Source organism: Nymphaea colorata, chromosome 4 (genome assembly GCF_008831285.2).
Source record: "Nymphaea colorata isolate Beijing-Zhang1983 chromosome 4, ASM883128v2, whole genome shotgun sequence".
In the NCBI taxonomy this organism is placed as follows: domain Eukaryota; kingdom Viridiplantae; phylum Streptophyta; class Magnoliopsida; order Nymphaeales; family Nymphaeaceae; genus Nymphaea; species Nymphaea colorata.
In genome coordinates, this window is record NC_045141.1 from 25,780,132 (window position 1) to 25,807,493 (window position 27,362).

The 27,362-nt window shown below is 36.2% G+C and overlaps 1 long non-coding RNA gene across 3 annotated transcripts; it reads left to right on the forward strand.

The window, feature by feature from the left end:
• Positions 1-27,273, forward strand: LOC116253446 (uncharacterized). Of its 3 annotated transcripts, none has more exons than XR_007573125.1 (5): positions 1-297; positions 1,443-1,531; positions 2,391-2,454; positions 23,762-23,825; positions 26,941-27,273. It is a non-coding gene; the product is annotated as an uncharacterized LOC116253446 (long non-coding RNA). The 3 variants fall into 3 exon arrangements; XR_007573124.1 differs by lacking the exon at positions 26,941-27,273 and adding an exon at positions 25,313-25,865; XR_004172437.2 differs by lacking the exons at positions 23,762-23,825; positions 26,941-27,273 and adding an exon at positions 25,313-25,865.
• The last annotated feature ends 89 nt before the right edge of the window (positions 27,274-27,362 follow it).

Genomic DNA, 27,362 nt, shown 5'->3' on the forward strand with positions numbered 1-27,362 from the left:
AAAACTTCTCGAGCAGAGAGGGCGGGAGAAGAGGAGTAGATGAGGCGGCAAAAGACCGACTCACAATCTTCGTTTCTTGATGTAGATCTTCTCGAACAGAGAGGGCGGGAGTAGAGGGGTCGATGAGGGGGCAAAGCCGCAAAAGACCTTCGTTTCTTGATGTAGAACTTCTGGAGCAGAGAGGGCGGGAGAAGAGGAGTCGATGAAGCGGCAAAAGACCTTCGTTTCTTGATGTAGAACTTCTGGAGCGGAGAGGGCGTGGGAAGAGGAGTCGATGAGGCGGAGCTTGAATCCCAGGTGATTTTCTCTATCTTCCCCAACATTTGTCGTTCTGCGAAAAGTTTTTGCCCGTTGCTTCATCCCGTGCCTCTCTGTCTGTCTGTCTCTCTCTCTCGTTGGGCGTTCTTCCTCTTGCTGTGGTTGTTTTTCTTGCCTCTACGGCAGCGGGTTCTTCCTCGGCAGTGGCTCCTCAACAGTGGCTTCTTCCTCAACGAATCAAGTTCGTTGATGAACAAGGAGACCGTAGTCGCGTCTCATCTGGAGCTCGCTTCGTAGATCGCATCCGGTAGAGCCTTCCCCTCGTCCCCCACGTGTCTTTGTTTTCTGGCGGAAACACCGGCATTTCACTAGGGCTCAGACCATCGTTTTTGTGTACCTAAAGATCAATTACTTGAGCAGGAGATAATCGGAGACCGGTAGCTCTCTATCTTTCTCTTTCTACACCTCCCTCTCTCTGCCCTAGAGTCACGGTGGAAGGGTTCTATGTTATTGTGATGCGCGAATTCAGTATGGGTTTGACTTTAGTGTATTAATTTTGTACTTGGGAGGGTTTTTGGCCATTCCGTTCGTTTGGGTTTCTTGATCAGTTGGAGTTTCTGGGTTCTTGATTTCTGGGAAGACTACTGCTACCATTAGTCAGATTTTTCTACTGACAGATCGAAGATGCATTAGCTAGTTTTTACACTCTTTATGTTGTTACGGTATTATGTTTTTGAGACTCAAGATGTTGGTATACTGTTTTACAATGTTTCATTGATGTTATATGTTGTTGGGCTATATAAGCGACAGTTAAAAATTTATCCACGGTAGGTTTTTCCTTGTTCATCAAACAGTGAATTTTTTTTTTCTTGAAAAAGGCCATCAAGATGGCCTAACATATTTGCTATGTGATACGGAGTTAGCTTTTTACTTCTTAGAGAAAGAGAGAAAATCGGCTAGGGAAAGTGTTTTAAGTTATTGATCCACGAATCTGTGGGTCGTTGCAGTTGAAGTTCAAGTTGTGTTTGGGCATGACTGTTATTTGTTCTCTTTTTCATAAGCTAAAATTGGGGAATAAGTTTGCTTTACTTCCGAGACTCGTGGGTATAAGGTAGTTGTGTTATGATTTTTTTCCTTTTCTCCACACCATCTGATTGAGTTTATTTCTCTTACGATGTATGCAGAATATGTTTGTTTCAACTTTCAAGTGGTAATGAAGACAAGTTTGGAAGTTATGTCCTTAAGCAGCAACCATTATGACAACGGTTATGAGGTAGGTAGTTTACAGTTAACAAAGTATACAGACGTAGAGCTTGATAGCTTCCTTCCACGAAAAAATATGATATTAAATGCCACATGCTTGCTCATTTCAGCAACACTGCAAATGGAGTTGAACGATTTCTCTCTCCCTCTCTCATATATCAAATTTTCATAAATATTTTTGAAGCAAAACATGATTCAAGTACTCATTCATAGAAAAGGAATCATATGATGAATGTAGTTCCACATTAGTGTACAAAATTTTCATAAATTGCAGGCAGATTTCAGTCACTCATACACCAAAAATGCTTAAACTGATGTTTTTACAAAACATTTTCAACAGTTTTATTTTTTTTTCTTCACATGATCGGGGTTGGAGGATCCAACACCACAATCGCCCAATGATGATACATGCGTATATATTTTAAGATATGGAAGGTCAATGGTTCAAAATTTCCATGACCACATAAACCTCAAAACATCAATTTTTTATGTAAAATAACATGATCCTATAGATTGTGCATAGCAAACGTGGCCTACATTTTGTATGTATGTCTATTTGTTTGTATTACCAAATTTACTTTTCTTTTTCTTTGCTGCTTTGTCAATTCAGGTGAAATCCTCTGCTTTAACATACTCCAACAAAATCATTTTTTGATGCCTTTTGTTTTTTTTAGTTTGCCAACATCCTCTGTACGGCATAAAGCTTGCATTTGATGCTAAAACGAAGCATGTATTCATTAACTTGGCTTGCCAAATGAAACATGAATTCCTTGTCTTCGTGTAATCTGGGCCACTACTGTGGTCTCTCTAGTTCTGATTTGCTTTTTCTCGGCCATGGGTACTTGCTAATTTTTATTTTATTGTTCCAGAATGCCATATTTTAGGGTGTATGGAATGGACAAGGCACTGATCACCAAATAAAGGGGTTGCTTTGTAAGTTTGGCATGCTTTGCTTACATTTAAATGTCAGTTCCATTATATAGATTCACAGAAACCTCAACACTATTGCTGAATTTAAATCATTTCCATGAAATGCCCTTAAAAGGTGTTTTGTCTGCTAGCTTCCCATTGATATTCGTTCATCAATGATACTATTTGTCTGTTATCTTGTTTTATTGATTTTATATTTGCTGATGGAATGCTGATGCTAGTTTTGCCATGCTCTCTACAAGAAGAGATTTTAGGTGTTTAATGTTATTGGTTTTATGACTACCATGATAATTGTATGACATTTTAATATACTTTTCTGCACTTTAGTTAAGGTAGTGTTTGATGGCCAGAAATATGTTTCTGGAAACAAGTTTCCAGAAATATATTTCTGGAATTGGTTTTTGAGAAATAAAATTCTACATTTCCAAAACTATGTTGTGTTTGTTATTGGTTTTTGAGAAATAAAATTCTACATTTCCAAAACTATGTTGTGTTTGTTAATTTGGAATTATTTTTTTGGAAATAAATTTCTGCGTTTGATGACAAGAGAAGAAGAATCGGTGGAAATGGGAAAGCGCCGCCTTCCCTTCGTCCGCCTCCTTCCCTCTCCCCCGCCTCCTTCCCTTTCTTCCTCCTCCCTCCTTCCTCCTCCCTCCTTCCCTTCTTCCGCCTTCCTTTCTTCCGCCTCCACCTCCTTCCCTTCTTCCGCCTTCCTTTCTTCCGCCTCCACCTCATTCCCTTCTTCTGCCTCCGCCTTCTTCACTCCTCCCTCCTTCCACGATCCTTCCTTCCCCTTTCCACCTCCCTCCTTCCCCTTTCTCCTTCCTCCTTTCCCGTTCCTCCTTCCCCTTTCTCCGTCCCCCTTTCTCCTTCCTCCTTCCCCTTTCCTCCTTCCTCCTTCCTCCTTCCCCGTTCCTCCTCCCCTCTTCCTCGTCCCTCCTTCCCCGTTCCTCCTCCCCTCTTCCTCGTCCCTCCTTCCCCTTTCCTCCTCCCCTCTTCCTCCTTCCCCTTTCCTCCTCCCTTCTTCCGCCTCCGCCTCCGCCTCCTTCAATCCTCCCTCCTTCCACGATCCTTCCTTCCCCTTTCCTCCTCCCTTCTTCCGCCTCCGCCTCCTTCAATCCTCCCTCCTTCCACGATCCTTCCTTCCCCTTTCCTCCTCCCTCCTTCCTCCTTCCCCGTTCCTCCTTCCCCCTTCCTCCTTCCCCTTTCCTCCTTCCTCCTTCCCCGTTCCTCCTCCTCCTCTTCCTCCTCCCTCCTTCCCCTTTCCTCCTCCCCTCTTCCTCCTCCCTCCTTCCCTTCTTCCTCCTTCCTTTCTTCCGCCTCCACCTCCTTCCCTTCTTCCCTCCTTCCCCTTTCCTCCTCCCTTCTTCCTCTTCCCTTCTTCCGCCTCCGCCTCCGCCTCCTTCACTCCTCCCTCCTTCCACGATCCTTCCTTCCCCTTTATTTATTTATTATATTTGTACATGTATATGTGTGTGTGTGTTTTTGTGTGTATATATACATTTATTTATTTAGACCTCTTGTCTAAACTGGATCAGGTTAGAACTTTGACCTAAATTCTAGATTCCAAAACCTAATCCAACATCTAAACTGGATCATGTTAGACCCTTGATCCCAGCCTTAGCCTTGAACCCAATTCTAAATTTGACATGATAAGATTAAGTATCCCAAACCCAATCCAATTTCCAAACTGAATTAGAGTATACTTTTGTTGCAAACCACTTATTCTACATCCAAATGCAACATCTAAACCATATCAGCTTAGGCCTCTGGTCTAAATTCTTGGTTCAACCTTATCCAACATTTGAACTGGATTAGGTCAAAGCCTTGATCCAAGTCTCTTAGCCTTGAACCCAAATTTATATTCGACATGATCAGATTGGGTGTCCTAAACCCAATCCAATTTTCAAACCGAATCACAGTAAAGTTTTGATGCAAACCCCTTATTCAATATTCGAATGCAACATCTAAATTGGATCAGATTAAACATCTGATCTAAATTTTAGCTTAAAAAACCTAATCCGACATCAAAATCGGATCTGGTCAGTCCCTTGATCCATGTCCTTAGCCTTGAACCCAAATCTGAATTCGACATGACAAGATTAAGTATCCTAAACCCAATCCAATTTTCAAACTGAACATGAGTATACTGTTGAATTAAACCTCTATTCAACATGCATATGCAACATCCAAACATGATCAAATTAGACCACTTATTTATATTTAAATTTTAAATTGACAAACCCAATCCAACATGTAAAACGGATCAGGTCAGTCCCTTCCTTGGCCTTGAACCCAAATCTAAATTAGACATGATAAGATTAAGTATACTTTTAGTGCAAACCCCCTTTTCAACATCTAGATGTAACATCTAAACTAGATCAAATTAGACCTTTTGTCAAAATTCTAGATTGAAAACCCTAATCCAACATCCAAACCAAAACATGTCAGACCCTCGATCCAAGTCCTTAGCATTGAACCCAAACCTAAATTCGACATGATAATGTTAGATTTCCTAAAACCAATTCAATTTCCAAATCCTTTATTCAACATCTAGATGCAACATTTAAATCAGATCAGATTAGACCTCTGATCTGAATTTCATATTTAAAACATAATCCAACAATCAAACTGGATCAGGTCAGACCCTTGATCCAAGTCCTCACCCTTGAATGCAAATCAAAATTCAACATGCTAAGAATAAGTGTCCTAAACCCAATCTACAAATCGAATCATAGTAAACTTTCGATGTGGACCACTTGTTCACCATCCAGATGCAACATCTAAACCGGATCAGATTAGACCTTTGATCTAAACTCTAGATTCCAAAACATAATCCAACATCCAAGTCGCATTAGGTCAGACACTTGATCTAAGTCCTTACCCTTGAACGCAATAAAAAATCGACATGATAATCTTAATTGTCCTAAACCCAATTCAATTTCCAAACCGAATCAGAGTAGACTTTTGATGCTACCCTTTATTCAACATCTTGATGCAACAATTAAACCGGATCAGATTAGACCTCTGATCTAAATTTTAGATTCAAAACATAATCCAACAACAAAACCGGATCAAGTCAGACTATTGATCCAAGTTCTTGGCATTCAACCCAAATCTAAATTCGACATGATAGGATTAAATATTCTAAACTCTGTCCATTTTCCAAACCGAATGAGAGTATACTTTTGATGCAAACCCTTTACTCAACATCTGAACAGGATCAGATTAGACCTATGATCTATATCTTAAATTCGACATGATAATATTAAGTGTCCTAAACCCAATTCAATTTCCAAACAGAGTCAGAGTAGACTTTTGGTGCTACCCTTTATTCATCATCTTGATGCAACAATTAAACCGGATCAGATTATACCTCTGATCTAAATTTTAGATTCAAAAACCTAATCCAACATCTAAACCGGATCAAGTGAGACCATTGATCTAAGAGTCCTTATCCTTCAACCCCAATCTAAATTCGACATGATAGGATTAAGTATTCTAAACTCAGTCTATTTTCCAAACCGAATGAGAGTATATTTTTGATGCAAACCCCTTACTCAACTTCTAATTGCAACATCTTAACTGGGTCAGATTAGACCTCTGATCTATATTCTAAATTCGACATGATAATATTGAGTGTCCTAATCCCAATTCAATTTCCAAACAGAATCAGAGTCGACTTTTGATGCTACCCTTTATTCAACATGTTGATGCAACATGTAAACCAGATCAGATTAGACCTCTGATCTAAATTCTAGATTAAAAAACCTAATCCAACATCTAAATCGGATCAAGTCAGACCCTTGATTCAAGTCCTTAGCCTTCAACCCAAATATAAATTCGACATGATAGGATTAAGTATTCTAAACTCAGTCCATTTTCCAAACCGAATGAGAATATACTTTTGATGCAAACCCTTTACTGAACATCTAATTGCAACATCTTAACAGGATCAGATTAGACCTCTGATCTATATTTTAAATTCGACATGATAATATTGAGTGTCCTAATCCCAATTCAATTTCCAAATGTTACCCTTTATTCAACATCTTGATTCTACAACTAAACCCGTTCAGATTAGTCATATGATATAAATTCTATATTCAAAAACCTAATCCAACATTCAACATCTTGATTCTACAACTAAACCGGTTCAGATTAGTCATATGATATAAATTCTATATTCAAAAACCTAATCCAACATTTAAATCGGATCAAGTCAGACCCTTGATCCAAGTCCTTGGCCTTCAACCCAAATCTAAATTCGACATGATAGGATTAAATATGCTAAACTCTGTCCATTTTCCAAACAGAATGAGAGTATACTTTTGATGCAAACCCTTTACTCAACATCTAATTGCAACATCTGAACAGGATCAGATTAGACCTCTGGTCTATATTTTAAATTCGACGTGATAATCTTAAGTGTCCTAAACCCAATTCCATTTCCAAACCGAATCAGAGTAGACTTTTGATGCTACCCTTTATTCAACATCTTGATGCAACAATTAAACCGGATCAGATTAGACCTCTGATCTAAATTTTAGATTCAAAAACATAATCCAACAACAAAACCGGATCAAGTCACACTATTGATCCAAGTTCTTGGCCTTCAACCCAAATCTAAATTCGACATGATAGGATTAAATATTCTAAACTCTGTCCATTTTCCAAACCGAATGAGAGTATACTTTTGATGCAAACCCTTTACTCAACATCTGAACAGGATCATATTAGACCTATGATCTATATCTTAAATTCGACATGATAATATTAAGTGTCCTAAACCCAATTCAATTTCCAAACAGAGTCAGAGTAGACTTTTGATGCTACCCTTTATTCATCATCTTGATGCAACGATTAAACCGGATCAGATTAGACCTCTGATCTAAATTTTAGATTCAAAAACCTAATCCAACATCTAAACCGGATCAAGTGAGACCATTGATCTAAGAGTCCTTATCCTTCAACCCAAATCTAAATTCGACATGATAGGATTAAGTATTCTAAACTCAGTCTATTTTCCAAACTGAATGAGAGTATATTTTTGATGCAAACCCCTTACTCAACATCTAATTGCAACATCTTAACTGGGTCAGATTAGACCTCTGATCTATATTTTAAATTCGACATGATAATATTGAGTGTCTTAATCCCAATTCAATTTCCAAACAGAATCAGAGTCGACTTTTGATGCTACCCTTTATTCAACATGTTGATGCAACATGTAAACCAGATCAGATTAGACCTCTGAACTAAATTCTAGATTAAAAAACCTAATCCAACATCTAAATCGGATCAAGTCAGACCCTTGATTCAAGTCCTTAGCCTTCAACCCAAATATAAATTCGACATGATAGGATTAAGTATTCTAAACTCAGTCCATTTTCCAAACCGAATGAGAATATACTTTTGATGCAAACCCTTTACTGAACATCTAATTGCTACATCTGAACAGGATCAGATTAGACCTCTGATCTATATTTTAAATTCGACATGATAATATTGAGTGTCCTAATCCCAATTCAACCTAATCCCAATTCAATTTCCAAACAGAATCAGAATAGACTTTTGATGTTACCCTTTATTCAACATCTTGATTCTACAACTAAACCGGTTCAGATTAGTCATATGATATAAATTCTATATTCAAAAACCTAATCCAACATTTAAATCGGATCAAGTCAGACCCTTGATCCAAGTCCTTGGCCTTCAACCCAAATCTAAATTCGACATGATAGGATTAAATATGCTAAACTCTGTCCATTTTACAAACAGAATGAGAGTATACTTTTGATGCAAACCCTTTACTCAACATCTAATTGCAATATCTGAACAAGATCAGATTAGACCTCTTGTCTATATTTTAAATTCGACATGATAATCTTAAGTGTCCTAAACCCAATTCCATTTCCAAACAGAATCAGAGTAGACTTTTGCTGCTACCCTTTATTCAACATCTTGATGCAACAATTAAACCGGATCAGATTAGACCTCTGATCTAAATTTTAGATTCAAAAACATAATCCAACAACTAAACCGGATCAAGTCAGACTATTGATCTATGTCCTTAGCCTTCAACCCAAATTTAAATTCGACCTGATAGGATTAAGTATTCTAAACTCAATCCATTTTCCAAACAGAATGAGTGTATACTTTTGATGCAAACCCCTTACTCAACATCTAATTGCAACTTTTGAACAGGATCAGATTAGACCTCTGATCTATATCTTAAATTCGACATGATAATATTAAGTGTCCTAAACCCAATTCAATTTTCAAACCGAATCAGAGTAGACTTTTGATGCTACCCTTTATTCGACATCTTGATGCAACAATTAAACCAGATCAGATTAGACCTCTGATTTAAATTTTAGATTCAAAAACCTAATCCAACAACTAAACCGGATCAAGTCTGACTATTGATCTAAGTCCTTAGCCTTCAACCCAAATCTAAATTCGACATGATAGGATTAAGTATTCTAAACTCAATCCATTTTCCAAACCGAATGAGTGTATACTTTTGATGCAAACCCCTTACTCAACATCTAATTGCAAATTTTGAACAGGATCATATTAAACCTCTAATCTATATCTTAAATTCGACATGATAATATTAAGTGTCCTAAACACAATTCAATTTCCAAACAGAAGAATCCGAGTAGACTTTTGATGCTACCCTTTATTCAACATCTTGATGCAACAATTAAACCAGATCAGATTAGACCTCTGATCTAAATTTTAGATTCAAAAACCTAATCCAACATCTAAACTTGATCAAGTGAGACCATTGATCTAAGAGTCCTTAGCCTTCAACCCAAATCTAAATTCGACATGATGGGATTAAGTATTCTAAACTCAGTCCATTTTCCAAACCGAATGAGAGTATACTTTTCATGCAAACCCCTTACTCAACATGTAACTGCAACATCTGAACAACATCAGATTTGACCTCTGATCGATATTTTGAATTCAACATGATAATATTGAGTGTCCTAATCCCAATTCAATTTCCAAACAGAATCAGAGTCGACTTTTGATGCTACCCTTTATTAAACATCTTGACGCAACATGTAAACCAGATTAGATTAGACCTCTGATCTAAATTTTAGATTCAAAAACCTAATCCAACATCTAAACCGGATCAAGTCAGACCATTGATCTAAGAGTCCTTAGCCTTCAATCCAAATCTAAATTCGACATGATGGCATTAAGTATTCTAAACTCAGACCATTTTCCAAACCGAATGAGTACTTTTGATGCAAACCCCTTACTCAACCTCTAATTGCAACATCTGAACAAGGTCAGATTAGACCTCTGATCTATATTTTAAATTCGACATGATAATATTGAGTGTCCTAATCCCAATTCAATTTCCAAACAGAATCAGAGTAGACTTTTGATGTTACCCTTTATTCAACATCTTGATTCTACAACTAAACCGGTTCAGATTAGACATATGATATAAATTCTAAATTCAAAAACCTAATCCAACATTTAAACCGGATCAAGTCAGACCCTTGATCCATGTCCTTGGCCTTCAACCCAAATCTAAATTCGACATGATAGGATTAAATATTCTAAACTCTGTCCATTTTCCAAACCGAATGACAGTATACTTTTGATGCAAACCCTTTACTCAACATCTAATTGCAACATCTGAACAACATCATATTAGACCTCTGATCTATATCTTAAATTCGACTTGATAATATTAAGTGTCCTAATCCCAATTCAATTTCCAAACAGAATCAGAGTAGACTTTTGATGTTACCCTTTATTCAACATCTTGATTCTACAACTAAACCGGTTCAGATTAGTCATATGATATAAATTCTATATTCAAAAACCTAATCCAACATTTAAATCGGATCAAGTCAGACCCTTGATCCAAGTCCTTGGCCTTCAACCCAAATCTAAATTCGACATGATAGGATTAAATATGCTAAACTCTGTCCATTTTCAAAACAGAATGAGTGTATACTTTTGATGCAAACCCTTTACTCAACATCTAATTGCAACATCCGAACGGGATCAGATTAGACCTCTGGTCTATATTTTAAATTCGACATGATAATCTTAAGTGTCCTAAACCCAATTCCATTTCCAAACCGAATCAGAGTAGACTTTTGATGCTACCCTTTATTCAACATCTTGATGCAACAATTAACCGGATCAGATTATTCCTCTGATCTAAATTTTAGATTCAAAACCCTAATCCAACATCTAAACCGGATCAAGTGAGACCATTGATCTAAGAGTCCTTAGCCTTCAACCCAAACCTAAATTCGACATGATAGGATTAAGTATTCTAAACTCAGTCCATTTTCCAAACCGAATGAGAGTATACTTTTCATGCAAACCCCTTACTCAACATCTAATTGCAACATCTGAACAGGATCAGATTAGACCTCTGATCTATATTTTAAATTCGACATGATAATATTGAGTGTCCTAATCCCAATTCAATTTCCAAAAAGAATCAGAGTCGACTTTTGATGCTACCCTTTATTCAACATGTTGATGCAACATGTAAACCAGATCAAATTAGACCTCTGATCTAAATTCTAGATTAAAAAACCTGATCCAACGATCAAGTCAGACCCTTGATCCAAGTCCTTAGCCTTCAACCCAAATATAAATTCGACATGATAAGACTAAGTATTCTAAACTCAGTCCATTTTCCAAACCGAATGAGAATATACTTTTGATGGAAACCCTTTACTCAACATCTAATTGCAACATCTGAACGGGTTCAGATTAGACCTCTGATCTATATCTTAAATTGGACTTGATAATATTAAGTGTCCTAAACCCCATTCAATTTCCAAACAGAGTCAGAGTATACTTTTGATGCTACGCTTTATTCATCATCTTGATGCAACAATTAAACTGGATCAGATTAGACCTCTGATCTAAATTTTAGATTCAAAAACCTAATCCAACATCTAAACCGGATCAAGTCAGACCATTGATCTAAGAGTCCTTATCCTTCAACCCAAACCTAAATTCGACATGATAGGATTAAGTATTCTAAACTCAGTCCATTTTCCAAACTGAATGAGAGTATACTTTTCATGCAAACCCCTTACTCAACATCTAATTGCAACATCTGAACAGGGTCAGATTAGACCTCTGATCTATATTTTAAATTCGACATGATAATATTGAGTGTCCTAATCCCAATTCAATTTCCAAACAGAATCATAGTCGACTTTTGATGCTACCCTTTATTCAACATGTTGATGCAACATGTAAACCAGATCAGATTAGACCTCTGATCTAAATTCTAGATTAAAAAACCTAATCCAACATCTAAATCGGATCAAGTCAGACCCTTGATCCAAGTCCTTAGCCTTCAACCCAAATATAAATTCGACATGATAAGACTAAGTATTCTAAACTCAGTCCATTTTCCAAACCGAATGAGAATATACTTTTGATGCAAACCCTTTACTCAACATCTAATTGCAACATCTGAACAGGATCAGATTAGACCTCTGATCTTTATTTTAAATTCGACATGATAATATTGAGTGCCCTAATCCCAATTCAATTTCCAAACAGAATCAGAGTAGACTTTTGATGTTACCCTTTATTCAACATCTTGATTCTACAACTAAACCAGTTCAGATTAGACATATGATATAAATTGAAAATTCAAAAACTTTATCCAACATTTAAACCGGATCAAGTCAGACCCCTGATCCATGTCCTTGGCCTTCAACCCAAATCTAAATTCGACATGATAGGATTAAATATTCTAAACTCTGTCCATTTTCCTAACCGAATGAGAGTATACTTTTGATGCAAACCCTTTACTCAACATCTAAACATGATCAGATTAGACCTCTGATCTATATCTTAAATTCGACTTGATAATATTAAGTGTCCTAAACCCAATTCAATTTCCAAACAGAGTCAGAGTAGACTTTTGATGCTACCCTTTATTCAACATCTTGACGCAACAATTAAACCAGATCAGATTAGACCTCTGATCTAAATTTTAGATTCAAAAACCTAATCCAACATCTAAACCGGATCAAGTCAGACCATTGATCTAAGAGTCCTTAGCCTTCAACCCAAATCTAAATTCGACATGATGGGATTAAGTATTCTTAACTCAGTCCATTTTCCAAAACCGAATGATAGTATCTTTTCATTCCAACCCCTTACTCAACACCTAATTGCAACATCTGAACAGGGTCAGATTAGACCTCTGATCTATATTTTAAATTCGACATGATAATATTGAGTGTCCTAATCCCAATTCAATTTCCAAACAGAATCAGAGTCGACTTTTGATGCTACCCTTTATTCAACTTCTTGATGCAACATGTAAACCGGATCAGATTAGACCTCTGATCTAAATTCTAATTTAAAAACCTAATCCAACATCTAAATCGGATCAACTCAGACCCTTGATTCAAGTCCATAGCCTTCAACCCAAATCTAAATTCGACATGATAGGATTAAGTATTCTAAACTCAGTCCATTTTCCAAACCGAATGAGAGTGTACTTTTCATGCCAACCCCTTAACATCTAATTGCAACATCTGAACATGATCAGATTAGACCTCTGATCTATATTTTAAATTCGACATGATAATATTGAGTGTCCTAATCCCAATTCAATTTCCAAACAGAATCAGAGTCGTCTTTTGATGCTACCCTTTATTCAACATCTTGATGCAACAATTAACCGGATCAGATTATACCTCTGATCTAAATTTTAAATTCAAAACCCTAATCCAACATCTAAACCGGATCAAGTGAGACCATTGATCTAAGAGTCCTTATCCTTCAACCCAAACCTAAATTCGACATGATAGGATTAAGTATTCTAAACTCAGTTCATTTTCCAAACCGAATTAGAGTATACTTTTCATGCAAACCCCTTACTCAACATCTAATTGCAACATCTGAACAGGATCAGATTAGACCTTTGATCTATATTTTAAATTCGACATGATAATATTGAGTGTCCTAATCACAATTCAATTTCCAAACAGAATCAGAGTCGCCTTTTGATGCTACCCTTTATTCAACATGTTGATGCAACATGTAAACCAGATCAAATTAGACCTCTGATCTAAATTCTAGATTAAAAAACCTGATCCAACATCTAAATCGGATCAAGTCAGACCCTTGATCCAAGTCCTTAGCCTTCAACCCAAATATAAATTCGACATGATAAGACTAAGTATTCTAAACTCAGTCCATTTTCCAAACCGAATGAGAATATACTTTTGATGGAAACCCTTTACTCAACATCTAATTGCAACATCTGAACGGGATCAGATTAGACCTCTGATCTATATCTTAAAATGGACTTGATAATATTAATTGTCCTAGACCCCATTCAATTTCCAAACAGAGTCAGAGTATACTTTTGATGCTACCCTTTATTCATCATCTTGATGCAACAATTAAACCGGATCAGATTAGACCTCTGATCTAAATTTTAGATTCAAAAACATAATCCAACATCTAAACAGGATCAAGTCAGACCATTGATCTAAGAGTCCTTATCCTTCAACCCAAACCTAAATTCGACATGATAGGATTAAGTATTCTAAACTCAGTCCATTTTCCAAACCGAATGAGAGTATACTTTTCATGCAAACCCCTTACTCAACATCTAATTGCAACATCTGAACAGGGTCAGATTAGACCTCTGATCTATATTTTAAATTCGACATGATAATATTGAGTGTCCTAATCCCAATTCAATTTCCAAACAGAATCATAGTCGACTTTTGATGCTACCCTTTATTCAACATGTTGATGCAACATGTAAACCAGATCAGATTAGACCTCTGATCTAAATTCTAGATTAAAAAACCTAATCCAACATCTAAATCGGATCAAGTCAGACCCTTGATCCAAGTCCTTAGCCTTCAACTCAAATATAAATTCGACATGATAAGACTAAGTATTCTAAACTCAGTCCATTTTCCAAACCGAATGAGAATATACTTTTGATGCAAACCCTTTACTCAACATCTAATTGCAACATCTGAACAGGATCAGATTAGACCTCTGATGTTTATTTTAAATTCAACATGATAATATTGAGTGCCCTAATCCCAATTCAATTTCCAAACAGAATCAGAGTAGACTTTTGATGTTACCCTTTATTCAACATCTTGATTCTACAACTAAACCGGTTCAGATTAGACATATGATATAAATTCTAAATTCAAAAACTTTATCCAACATTTAAACCGGATCAAGTCAGACCCCTGATCCATGTCCTTGGCCTTCAACCCAAATCTAAATTCGACATGATAGGATTAAATATTCTAAACTCTGTCCATTTTCCAAACCGAATGAGAGTATACTTTTGATGCAAACCCTTTACTCAACATCTAATTGCAACATCTAAACAGGATCAGATTAGACCTCTGATCTATATCTTAAATTCGACTTGATAATATTAAGTGTCCTAAACCCAATTCAATTTCCAAACAGAGTCAGAGTAGACTTTTGATGCTACCCTTTATTCAACATCTTGACGCAACATTTAAACCGGATCAGATTAGACCTCTGATCTAAATTTTAGATTCAAAAACCTAATCCAACATCTAAACCGGATCAAGTGAGACCATTGATCTAAGAGTCCTTAGCCTTCAACCCAAATCTAAATTCGACATGATGGGATTAAGTATTCTTAACTCAGTCCATTTTCCAAACCGAATGATAGTATACTTTTCAAGCAAACCCCTTACTCAACATCTAATTGCAACATCTGAACTGGGTCAGATTAGACCTCTGATCTATATTTTAAATTCGACATGATAATATTGAGTGTCCTAATCCCAATTCAATTTTCAAACAGAATCAGAGTCGACTTTTGATGCTACCCTTTATTCAACATGTAAACCAGATCAGATTAGACCTCTGATCTAAATTCTAGTTTAAAAACCTAATCCAACATCTAAATCGGATCAAGTCAGACCCTTGATTCAAGTCCATAGCCTTCAACCCAAATCTAAATTCGACATGATAGGATTAAGTATTCTAAACTCAGTCCATTTTCCAAACCGAATGAGAGTATACTTTTTATGCAAACCCCTTAACATCTAATTGCAACATCTGAACATGATCAGATTAGACCTCTGATCTATATTTTAAATTCGACATGATAATATTGAGTGTCCTAATCCCAATTCAATTTCCAAACAGAATCAGAGTCGACTTTTGATGCTACCCTTTATTCAACATCTTGATGCAACAATTAACTGGATCAGATTAGACCTCTGATCTAAATTTTAAATTCAAAACCCTAATCCAACATCTAAACCGGATCAAGTGAGACCATTGATGTAAGAGTCCTTAGCCTTCAACCCAAATCTAAATTCGACATGATAGGATTAAGTATTCTAAACTCAGTCCATTTTCCAAACCGAATTAGAGTATACTTTTCATGCAAACCCCTTACTCAACATCTAATTGCAACATCCGAACAGGATCAGATTAGACCTCTGATCTATATTTTAAATTCGACATGATAATATTGATTGTCCTAATCCCAATTCAATTTCCAAACAAAATCAGAGTCGACTTTTGATGCTACCCTTTATTCAACATGTTGATGCAACATGTAAACTAGATCAAGTTAGACCTTTGATCTAAATTCTAGATTGAAAAACTTGATCCAACGATCTAGTCAGACCCTTGATCCAAGTCCTTAGCCTTCAACCCAAATATAAATTCGACATGATAAGACTAAGTATTCTAAACTCAGTCCATTTTCCAAACCGAATGAGAATATACTTTTGATGGAAACCCTTTACTCAACATCTAATTGCAACATCTGAACATGATCAGATTAGACCTCTGATCTATATCTTAAATTGGACTTGATAATATTAAGTGTCCTAGACCCCATTCAATTTCCAAACAGAGTCAGAGTATACTTTTGATGCTACCCTTTATTCATCATCTTGATGCAACAATTAAACCGGATCAGATTAGACCTCTGATCTAAATTTTAGATTCAAAAACATAATCCAACATCTAAACCGGATCAAGTCAGACCATTGATCTAAGAGTCCTTATCCTTCAACCCAAACCTAAATTCGACATGATAGGATTAAGTATTCTAAACTCAGTCCATTTTCCAAACCGAATGAGAGTATACTTTTCATGCAAACCCCTTACTCAACATCTAATTGCAACATCTGAACAGGGTCAGATTAGACCTCTGATCTATATTTTAAATTCGACATGATAATATTGAGTGTCCTAATCCCAATTCAATTTCCAAACAGAATCATAGTCGACTTTTGATGCTACCCTTTATTCAACATGTTGATGCAACATGTAAACCAGATCAGATTAGACCTCTGATCTAAATTCTAGATTAAAAAACTTAATCCAACATCTAAATCGGATCAAGTCAGACCCTTGATCCAAGTCCTTAGCCTTCAACCCAAATATAAATTCGACATGATAAGACTAAGTATTCTAAACTCAGTCCATTTTCCAAACCGAATGAGAATATACTTTTGATGCAAACCCTTTACTCAACATCTAATTGCAACATCTGAACAGGATCAGATTAGACCTCTGATCTTTATTTTAAATTCGACATGATAATATTGAGTGCCCTAATCCCAATTCAATTTCCAAACAGAATCAGAGTAGACTTTTGATGTTACCCTTTATTCAACATCTTGATTCTACAACTGAACCGGTTCAGATTAGACATATGATATAAATTCTAAATTCAAAAACTTTATCCAACATTTAAACCGGATCAAGTCAGACCCCTGATCCATGTCCTTGGCCTTCAACCCAAATCTAAATTCGACATGATAGGATTAAATATTCTAAACTCTGTCCATTTTCCAAACCGAATGAGAGTATACTTTTGATGCAAACCCTTTACTCAACATCTAATTGCAACATCTAAACAGGATCAGATTAGACCTCTGATCTATATCTTAAATTCGACTTGATAATATTAAGTGTCCTAAACCCAATTCAATTTCCAAACAGAGTCAGAGTAGACTTTTGATGCTACCCTTTATTCAACATCTTGACGCAACATTTAAACCGGATCAGATTAGACCTCTGATCTAAATTTTAGATTCAAAAACCTAATCCAACATCTAAACCTGATCAAGTGAGACCATTGATCTAAGAGTCCTTAGCCTTCAACCCAAATCTAAATTAGACATGATGGGATTAAGTATTCTTAACTCAGTCCATTTTCCAAACCGAATGATAGTATACTTTTCATGCAAACCCCTTACTCAACATCTAATTGCAACATCTGAACTGGGTCAGATTAGACCTCTGATCTATATTTTAAATTCGACATGATAATATTGAGTGTCCTAATCCCAATTCAATTTCCAAACAGAATCAGAGTCGACTTTTGATGCTACCCTTTATTCAAGATCTTGATGCAACATGTAAACCAGATCAGATTAGACCTCTGATCTAAATTCTAGTTTAAAAACCTAATCCAACATCTAAATCGGATCAAGTCAGACCCTTGATTCAAGTCCATAGCCTTCAACCCAAATCTAAATTCGACATGATAGGATTAAGTATTTTAAACTCAGTCCATTTTCCAAACCGAATGAGAATATACTTTTGATGCAAACCCTTTACTCAACATCTAATTGCAGCATCTGAACAGGATCAGATTAGACCTCTGATCTTTATTTTAAATTCGACATGATAATATTGAGTGTCCTAATCCCAATTTAATTTCCAAACAGAATCAGAGTAGACTTTTGATGTTACCCTTTATTCAACATCTTGATTCTACAACCAAACCGGTTCAGCTTAGTCATATGATATAAATTCTATATTCAAAAACCTAATCCAACATTTAAACCGGATCAAGTCAGACCCTTGATCCAAGTCCTTGGCCTTCAACCCAAATCTAAATTCGACATGATAGGATTAAATATTCTAAACTCTGTCCATTTTCCAAACAGAATGAGAGTATACTTTTGATGCAAACCCTTTACTCAACATCTAATTGCAGCATCTGAACAGGATCAGATTAGACCTCTGATCTTTATTTTAAATTCGACATGATAATATTGAGTGTCCTAATCCCAATTTAATTTCCAAACAGAATCAGAGTAGACTTTTGATGTTACCCTTTATTCAACATCTTGATGCAACAATTAAACCGGATCAGATTAGACCTCTGATCTAAATTTTAGATTCAAAAACCTAATCCAACAACTAAACCGGATCAAGTCAGACTATTGATCCAAGTCCTTGGCCTTCAACCCTAATCTAAATTCGACATGATGGGATTAAATATTCTAAACTCTGTCCATTTTCCAAACCGAATGAGAGTATACTTTTGATGCAAACCCTTTACTCAACATCTAATTGCAACATCTAAACAGGGTCAGATTAGACCTCTGATCTATATCTTAAATTCGACTTGATAATATTAAGTGTCCTAAACCCAATTCAATTTCCAAACAGAGTCAGAGTAGACTTTTGATGCTACCCTTTATTCAACATCTTGACGCAACAATTAAACCAGATCAGATTAGACCTCTGATCTAAATTTTAGATTCAAAAACCTAATCCAACATCTAAACCGGATCAAGTGAGACCATTGATCTAAGCATCCACCAGCTTCAAGTGTTGTAGGTATGGGAGGATGGAACAAATGATTTTTGACTAATTAAAAGAAAAAGAAAAGAAAAGAAGATTTGTTGTAAGAGGCGTACACCTAAAATTCACCTTCATAAGATATGGGACATTTATATTATTATACATTTTAAAAAAAGTCCAATCATATAAATCTTAAGGAAAATGTACAAATCTTTTAGAAAAGAAGATATGTTTGGTTACATTCAAAAGAGTGGCACTTTTATATTTTTATAAATTTAAGGAACAGCCTCATCGTACAAATTTTAATGAAGATATACAACTCCTTTCAAAAAAGGTAATGAGCTTTCAAATTCACGTATTGTCAATTACTGTGCTTGATTCACTAGTTAATTTTGTATATTATAAAAATATAATATGTTTTCCATCAACTTGTTCTTAACATCATATCTGTAAAATTAGATCTTAAAAAATAAGATTTTATCTCTGACCTAGTGGTTTGAGACCTGCCATATATATATATATATATATATATATATATATATATATATATATATATAGACACATGAGAGAGAGAGGCAGAGGTTGATATTTTCTTTTCACTGTGAACTCATGTGTGGGGCATGCATAGGAGATCACGTCTTATTTAAGAGATTCCTCAAGGTGATTCCATGGAGAGAAAGAACAAAAGATAGAAAACCTAGAATGATAGTGTGAGAGTGAACAGCCGGAAAACTGCTGAGAAGCTAAGTCGCTAGGGTGCGTCTTTTGGGCCCCCGCACCCGCGTCGACACGATGCGGGTGCGGTGCGACCTAGATTCGCACCCCAAAAGCACCCGACCGAGGTGGCTCTTTGTGGCTCTTTCCTTCTTCTTCTTGCTGCCTGCTCCAACATCCTATCATTCACCACGAATCGTCAATCCAGACCTTCATTTCCAGCTTCTTCCACCCCACCGGCTTCCGATTCTCCTCCTGCCTCCTCCTCTCTGCTCTGTGCCATTTCCCTCCTCTGCTCCAGCCTCCACCACGAAGCACACGGTCAGCATCCTCAAGCCCAACCGGCGTTCCGACCGCTGCCGACTTATTCCGTTCCCCGGCCAGGTCTCCCATCGACGACTGTGCCCCCTCCCACGAGATCTGCCATTCTGCAAAGAGAGTGAGAGAGAAAGCGGCGCTTGTTGAAACTTGAAAGGGGGAAGAAGACCATGACGAAAAAGAATGGGGTTAGGGTTAGCTATTAAAGTTTATAAAATTATTGCTTATAAGCCCTCCAACTTTTTAGTATTTACCAAAAAAAAAAGTCATTCTCATGAAACCCACTGATTTCACGTCCATACAAAATCGGTGTCTACCCAACTTAGCTTTAATCCCCATAAAAGAAAATCATCCAATGCTTCTTTAATCGCAGAGCACTGGTTTGGTTTTCCGGTGGCAAAGGTTGACTTAAACTTGTCTCGATTAAATTTTATTGCAGGGTTATCATTGTTAATATATATTATATTATTATTATTATTATTATAAATTAATAATAATAATAATAATAATAATAATAATAATAAATATTCTCGCCGCACCGCTGCACCTAAATTTTTTGAGATGTGGTGCACCGTCACCCGCACCGGCACCCGCACCCTGCACTTTGGTGACATAGCTGAGAAGGTAATCCTTTGTACCAGCCAGTCAGTGCACATAAATTAAAATTTTTTATTTTTCTTTTAATGTTGGGATACGGAACTTTTACTTGAACTGGGTGGATGATTGCATATTTTGATGTAAGCGTCCATAAGCTTCAAGTGTTGGAGGTATGGGAGGATGGGACAGATGATTTCCACAAGTTAAACTTATTTTCTACTAATTAATCTTGGTACTTGCTGCTGACTCTAATGTCATTATATTCACTGAGTTTGATATGTGGATATGTCCAATATACTTGTTTCTCTTTGAATCAAGAATATGATTAATCAATTCATATTGTTTCTTATGGGATTAAGCTGCTTGCGAATGTGCTTTTCAGCTTTTGTCCTTCAGAATTTGATTAATTAACCCATGCATAAGATACATGTGCCACTTTTCAATTGAGGTACATACCTTGTGATTCCATAACGTGGATTTACAAAAATTTATTCTTGTGTGTCCTTTTCATAGTAAAGGTATAAACTACAAAATGGTTTGAACATCAGATTTTCCGAAGGTAAACTTGGTTAGTGGACTCCCTGATCTGCCTTTTCAGCCATACCGAAGCTAAACTACAATGAGCAGCAGCTGGAAGTCAATGTTTTCTTTCTTTTGCATTAAATCCAAGTGGTCCCTGCTAGGGCCGTAGCCAAGGGTGCTGGCAGGGACCATGCCCACACCCCCCACCCCACCCCCCCTCCCCCCAAACAAACATTACTCTTTTAAATTTTTTAATTTGGCCATGGTAAAAAATTCGAAAAATATTGTTCGACATCTGTATAAATTTTGAAAATGCTATTCAATCCTCCCATGGGAAAATTTATAGCTCTACCACTGCTCCCTGCAGAATTTGCTTGCTGGCACATTTTCATCGAATTGTTAAACCATGGCAATGGGTGAAAGGGGGGAATACAGGCAGTGTGTTGGTTTCATACTATACTTGATAAAGCTGAAAGAACATGTAGAAAGCCCACTAATGCTTATTATTTTGTAATCTTGAAGTGATTGTGTTAACTATCAAGGGTCAGTTGTAGATTTGTAGTCCTTGGGTTACGTAATTGGTTTCGACTTTAGGTACACATTGTAGTGCTATTTTTCATGTGGCAAAAGTCATGTGCCACATTCATCTGATCTTGTAAATATGTGCACCTAATGCATTAACTCATACTTATTGACATGTGTTCTGCCCCATTCGTTATTTCTGGGAATGCCTTTATTGTAGTGAAATACCAAGGAAACCCATCATTGATTTACACAAGTACTAAAGCAGACAAATCATTTCTGTCTGCTTTGAGAAAGAAAGGTCAGTCCAAATCCTTGTTAAACATAGATACTACGTTAGTTTTGATTGTGCCATATATGAGAATTAATTTGGAGTAAAACTTGTGGAAAGTTCAACATTCAGCTATAGACAAGCTTGGCCATGATTGTACACATTCTACTTAGGGGAAGGATATGCTCTAGAAAAACGTTTTTCTTTGTTAGTAACAATGATTAGTAATCACATATTGGAACCATGATACACCAATCTCCGACATTTGTCTTGATTTTCAGTGCGAGTGACTGGTTTCATTAAAGAGAAACCTATGTGTTTCCTCATTGATCTTAATGATCATTAATCACATATGAGAATCTTGAACTTTCATTTCTCCTCCTTTCTCATGAATTTCTGTGCAATGTTTAGCTTTTATTACAGACATAAAGCACATTGTATCTCATAAACCATAATCAGATACAGAAACCTTGAGAGAGCATTTTCTAACTTTTCTTGTGTACTTACTGCAAGACATTATTGTGGTAATGCAAACTTCCTTTCTCTGTCCCTCCCTCTCTCTCTCTCTCTCTCTCTCTCTCCAATCTATGGAAAGTTGGAGACTGCTTCCACTGGACACTGATGTATGTATTTATGTATACAGGATGCATTTCCTTTCATTTATGCAATGGTCTAGATGTGTCATAATAAGTCTCCAGTCGTAAGAACTGAGTGTAAAATTTTTGTCAAAGCTATATAGGTGACTAAACAAATGCATCAATTAAATGTAGTCACTTTCATTTAGCTAGCACTGATTGCATGTGATTGGGAATTAGATGAACAAGTTAGGTTTTGAAGAGTGCTTAAGCCTAGTTGATATGTTGGAGTATCACTGCAGAGAGGGCTAGGCCTGAATAACGTATTGTAAAAGGGGCTTTGGTAGAAGGGGCCTTGCTGCAGTCACCTTATTGCATTCTTAATTGTGCTTCTTTCAGACCTGAAATTGTTAGTTATGAAACTCCAACATAAGAGTGTGCATGGGACAAAATATGGATAGTGGACATTGATATGCATTAACCTTTTAAGGGAGCATTATGCATGAAAATATAAGCTGAATAAATAACAGGTTGAGCTTCTTCTATGGCGCAGAACTGTATATGCCACATTTGACCTGCTAATGTGTCTTCTATATTCATTTTGACCTTTGGTCTCTTAAACAGCTCATTCTATAGTTGTAATGTCTCACATGATAACAAATGCAGTAAAAGAGAGCAAATAATTTTGTTCCTCTCTTTTGCTGCACTTGATATGCACATCTCATTTTATCCTTCTTCTGGAAACACTATTGGACGAGGAAGAGGTATAAAATTGGTAGCTATCCTACATCCAGTGGTCACTGGTCAGCCATTATCAAGATTCTTCTACTTTCAGAGAGAGGACAAACTTATCCAAGTCCTGCTAGCCAGTTTGGGTTAACCTTCTTAAGATTAATATTCTTGTCATGTAACTTTTTATTCAGACCAACCATTTCCAGTCATTCACGTAAATCTTCATATGATGCCTTCTATTTTTTTTAATTTTCATCCTCTGTGCGGTATAAAGTTTTCATTTGATGCTAAAACGAAGCATGTATTCATGAACTTGGCTTGCCAAATGAAACATGAATTCCTTGTCTTCATGTTTTCTGGGCCACTACTGTGGTCTCTCTAGTTATAGAACATTGGTCCTGGTTTCCTTTTTCTCAGCCATGGGTACTTGCTCATTTTTATTTTACTGTTCCAGAATGCCATATCTTAGTGTGTATGGAATGGATAAGGCACTGAGCACCAAATAAAGGGTTTGCTTTGTAAGTTTTAACATGCTTTTCTTGCATTTAAATGTCGGTTCCATTATATAGATTCCTAAAAACCTCAACACTATTACTGACTTTAAATCATTTCCATGAAATGCCCTTAAAAGGTGTTTTGTTCGCTAGATACCCATTGATATTTGTTCGTCAATGATGCCATTTGTCTATTATCTTGTTTTATTGATTTTATATTTGCTGATGGAATGCTGATACTAATTTTGTCATGCTCTTTACAAGAAGAGATATTAGGTGTTTAATGTTATTGGTTTTCGTGACTACCATGTTAATTGTATGACATTTTAACCTGCTTTTCTACACTTTAATTAAAGTTAGTAGTTGTTGCTTAAATATTATGACATAGTGAATTGGTATATTATCTTATTAAGTATGAGTTGTCAACACGGGTGAGGAGATTAGTCATTCATGATGCCAAGCCTTTTAAGATAATGAAGGGTAATACTGATATCATCTTATGCTTGAATACACATCTCATACTTGCTAAGGTCATTCAAATTATACTCAAACAATGAGACAGTCACGGAGTGTCGAAGAAGGGGAAAGATGGAAACATTCTGAAAATTCTTCAGAACACAAAATTTTGATCAATTGTAGCCAATTTGGAGGAGTCAATACAAATTACAGGAAAAATTAGAACCGTGGGTGTGAGACATCATGTTGACCAATGGATATCATTTGAAGGATTTTAAGTGGTCAAATGTTGTTATAAAAGCCTTGTGTGTATCTGTTTGTGTGTGTGTGTGTGCGTGTGTGTGTGTGTACATATAATTGTTTATTTATTTAATATATGTATATATATGTGTGTGTGTGTGTGTGTATGTATATACATTTATTATTTGTTGTTTATATATTTTGATTATATTTGGATTTGTAATGCAATTGTGCGATACACATCCACCTTCTGCAATCTGTGTTACTCCTTTTCTCCAATTCTTTTGCACTTTTGTTTCTTAACTTTTTCTTTTTTCAATGCATTCAGTTTTCACGTATTACTGTTGCCTTAATTTAAATGTACTTCTATTACTTGCATGATATTAGCTGTTATGGAAGTCGTTTACTATTTATAGCACAATAGCATCATTTAAGTATCTCTAAAAAATGCAACATTTTTTCAAAACTCATTTTTCTTTTTTTGAGCTTTTGCATTTTGTTTATTTCATATTAAAAAAAAGTGTTCCAATTGCTCCTTTATATTTTTGCAAGAATATTTTTTCTGTTATTTCTATTGTTCTTTAATTCTTTGAACTACCACCAAATCTTCTATGAGATCCACAATTTTTGAAGAAAATCCACGTGAAATTTGTGGATATCGGTTACAGTGGTTGTCCTCTAAAATGGCATGTTTTACAATCTATGCATTAGTATAGCTTTGTAACACTGCAGTGTGACTTTAAATAATTTAATTTTGTTCCTCCTGCATTATATTGCATTAATATTTTACTTTATTGAATTAATATTTTTCTCAGTTTTAGTTATAGGTGGTTGAACTTTATGTACTCTTACGGTCTTACCTTCTTCAAAGTGGAGTCTTCCTCCAATAATGCTCAGTAACTGCAAAAGAAAAAATGAGTGGCCTCTCTAGCACAGGAGGCCGTCCTAATATGTGATCACCATTTTGCACAATTTTTGTGCCATAGAATAGCATGCGGCTAAATTTCTGCCTCATCTGTTCAACATTTTCTGTCTATCAAGTTATTGAGGATTATTGGAATCTTTCTCTCTTTCCTTCGTATCTGGTAAAATTTCAATACTGGATGATCTTTAGACCGAAAAAGAAATTTTCTACTTGTCAAGCGGTTGCACTTATTTAATAATAGCTCTAAAAGCCATGAAAGTGACTCAAAATCCACTTTGTGGCTCTATGTTGGTCACTTGTTTTCCATTTTTTAGGAGAAACATGGAGAAGCCACACTAGATTATCTCCCAAGATTTTGAGTTTGCTGTAGTATGTTACTGTAAAGTGTAAACTGTATTTCTTTTTGGACTATTATGGTTCACATGTATGAGAGCCTTTTTCTGTTTTATTTGTGCGTATATAGTTGCTGTTTCTTTAATTATCTTTATAACCAAACCATTGATTAGTTTTATGTTTTGATGAAAAATCTTAATGGTGATAACGATTATGTCATAACAAAAGTTTCAAAACATTCAAGATTCATAGCCAAATTTCAAATGATGGTAGCTGAATTTTGGAATTTTTTTTACATTTTATATCTTATCAGTTTGAGGCCATCAAACACCCCTTAATTAGGGAGAGGGCAATGGCCAATGGAGGTAGGGATTAACGACAAAACCTGGCCTTGTCTGTCCCCGTCCTTTCTTGTCACTTTGTAGTAAAGTTGTCGGTCGACGAAAATTGCCAGAGAACCTCGTCATCTTCACACCATCACCAGCGACATTCCTGGTATCAACATATTTCCTCAGAGGTTATCGGTGCTCTAATTGTCACGATCTTTTCTATAATATTGCAGTTGTTTTTTCCTTGTGTTTTGTTAGGATGTCCTGATTTGTTAAAACGTGGCTTTACAAACACAGAAGATCTCAAAAATCCTTCGCTTCTAGATCCAACGCTTCTTCGGTGGGTACACTCCGTTCATTTGGTGCATTCAATTTTTTTTCTCAAGAGCAAGATTTGATCCATAGATTCTCATTCAAACCAGCCCGATACAACTTTCAACTACTGGGCAAAATTAATGGACCAGGTATATGATGGAATGCAGAACAGTACTACATGCCGTCCAAGTGTGGTATTGAGCAAAGCATAATTGAGAATTTAGTGAAACAAAACCACTAAAATGCTCCTGCAAGTTGCCTATAATATAGAAATCCAACGCTGGCTTCGGGAATTTTAGACGAGCTCATGCTACATTACTTTTTATAAATGTTTGACAAACACCACCACTGAATGCTTTTAACATCTTCAATTCATGTTTTGAAACACAAGTGTGAAAATAGCTATCTTTGCGCTTGGGAAAACCTGAGGCACGTTAATTGCTGGTTGAAAAGTGTGAAAAAAGCTATAGAAGCAATAGTTCTGTAGAGTAAAGATTTGTTGGTTTAATTCTCATTCTTACTTTTATGGCGCGAACTTTAGGTGCCTTCGTTTGCTCTTGCTTGGTTGTCACTGTCATCCAAACACTAGCTTTCAAATTTATGGCGCTGATAAATTGAAGTTCTCTGGGCCTTTGGTTTTTTTGTTCCACAAAAGAAAGTGGGGAGAAAAAACATGAGGTCGCTGTGAATCGACCAGCAGACGCCAAACAATCACGTGCTGCTAATAACATGGGGGCGTTGGCGGACGGTCCCTCCTCCTCCCAAACCATTTGAAGATGTGGGTCCCGCAAGCCGCTTTGACACATTTTGTGGGTCCCAACGCATCTTCTCTTTCTTCCCCTCGTATGTTTTTTCTCCTTTTTAACAATTAAAAATGTTAAAAAATTTCGTCACTATGGCGTCTTCGTGACGTGATTGTTATCAAGTTGGCAATTTTTACAGGCAACGAGCAATAATATACAT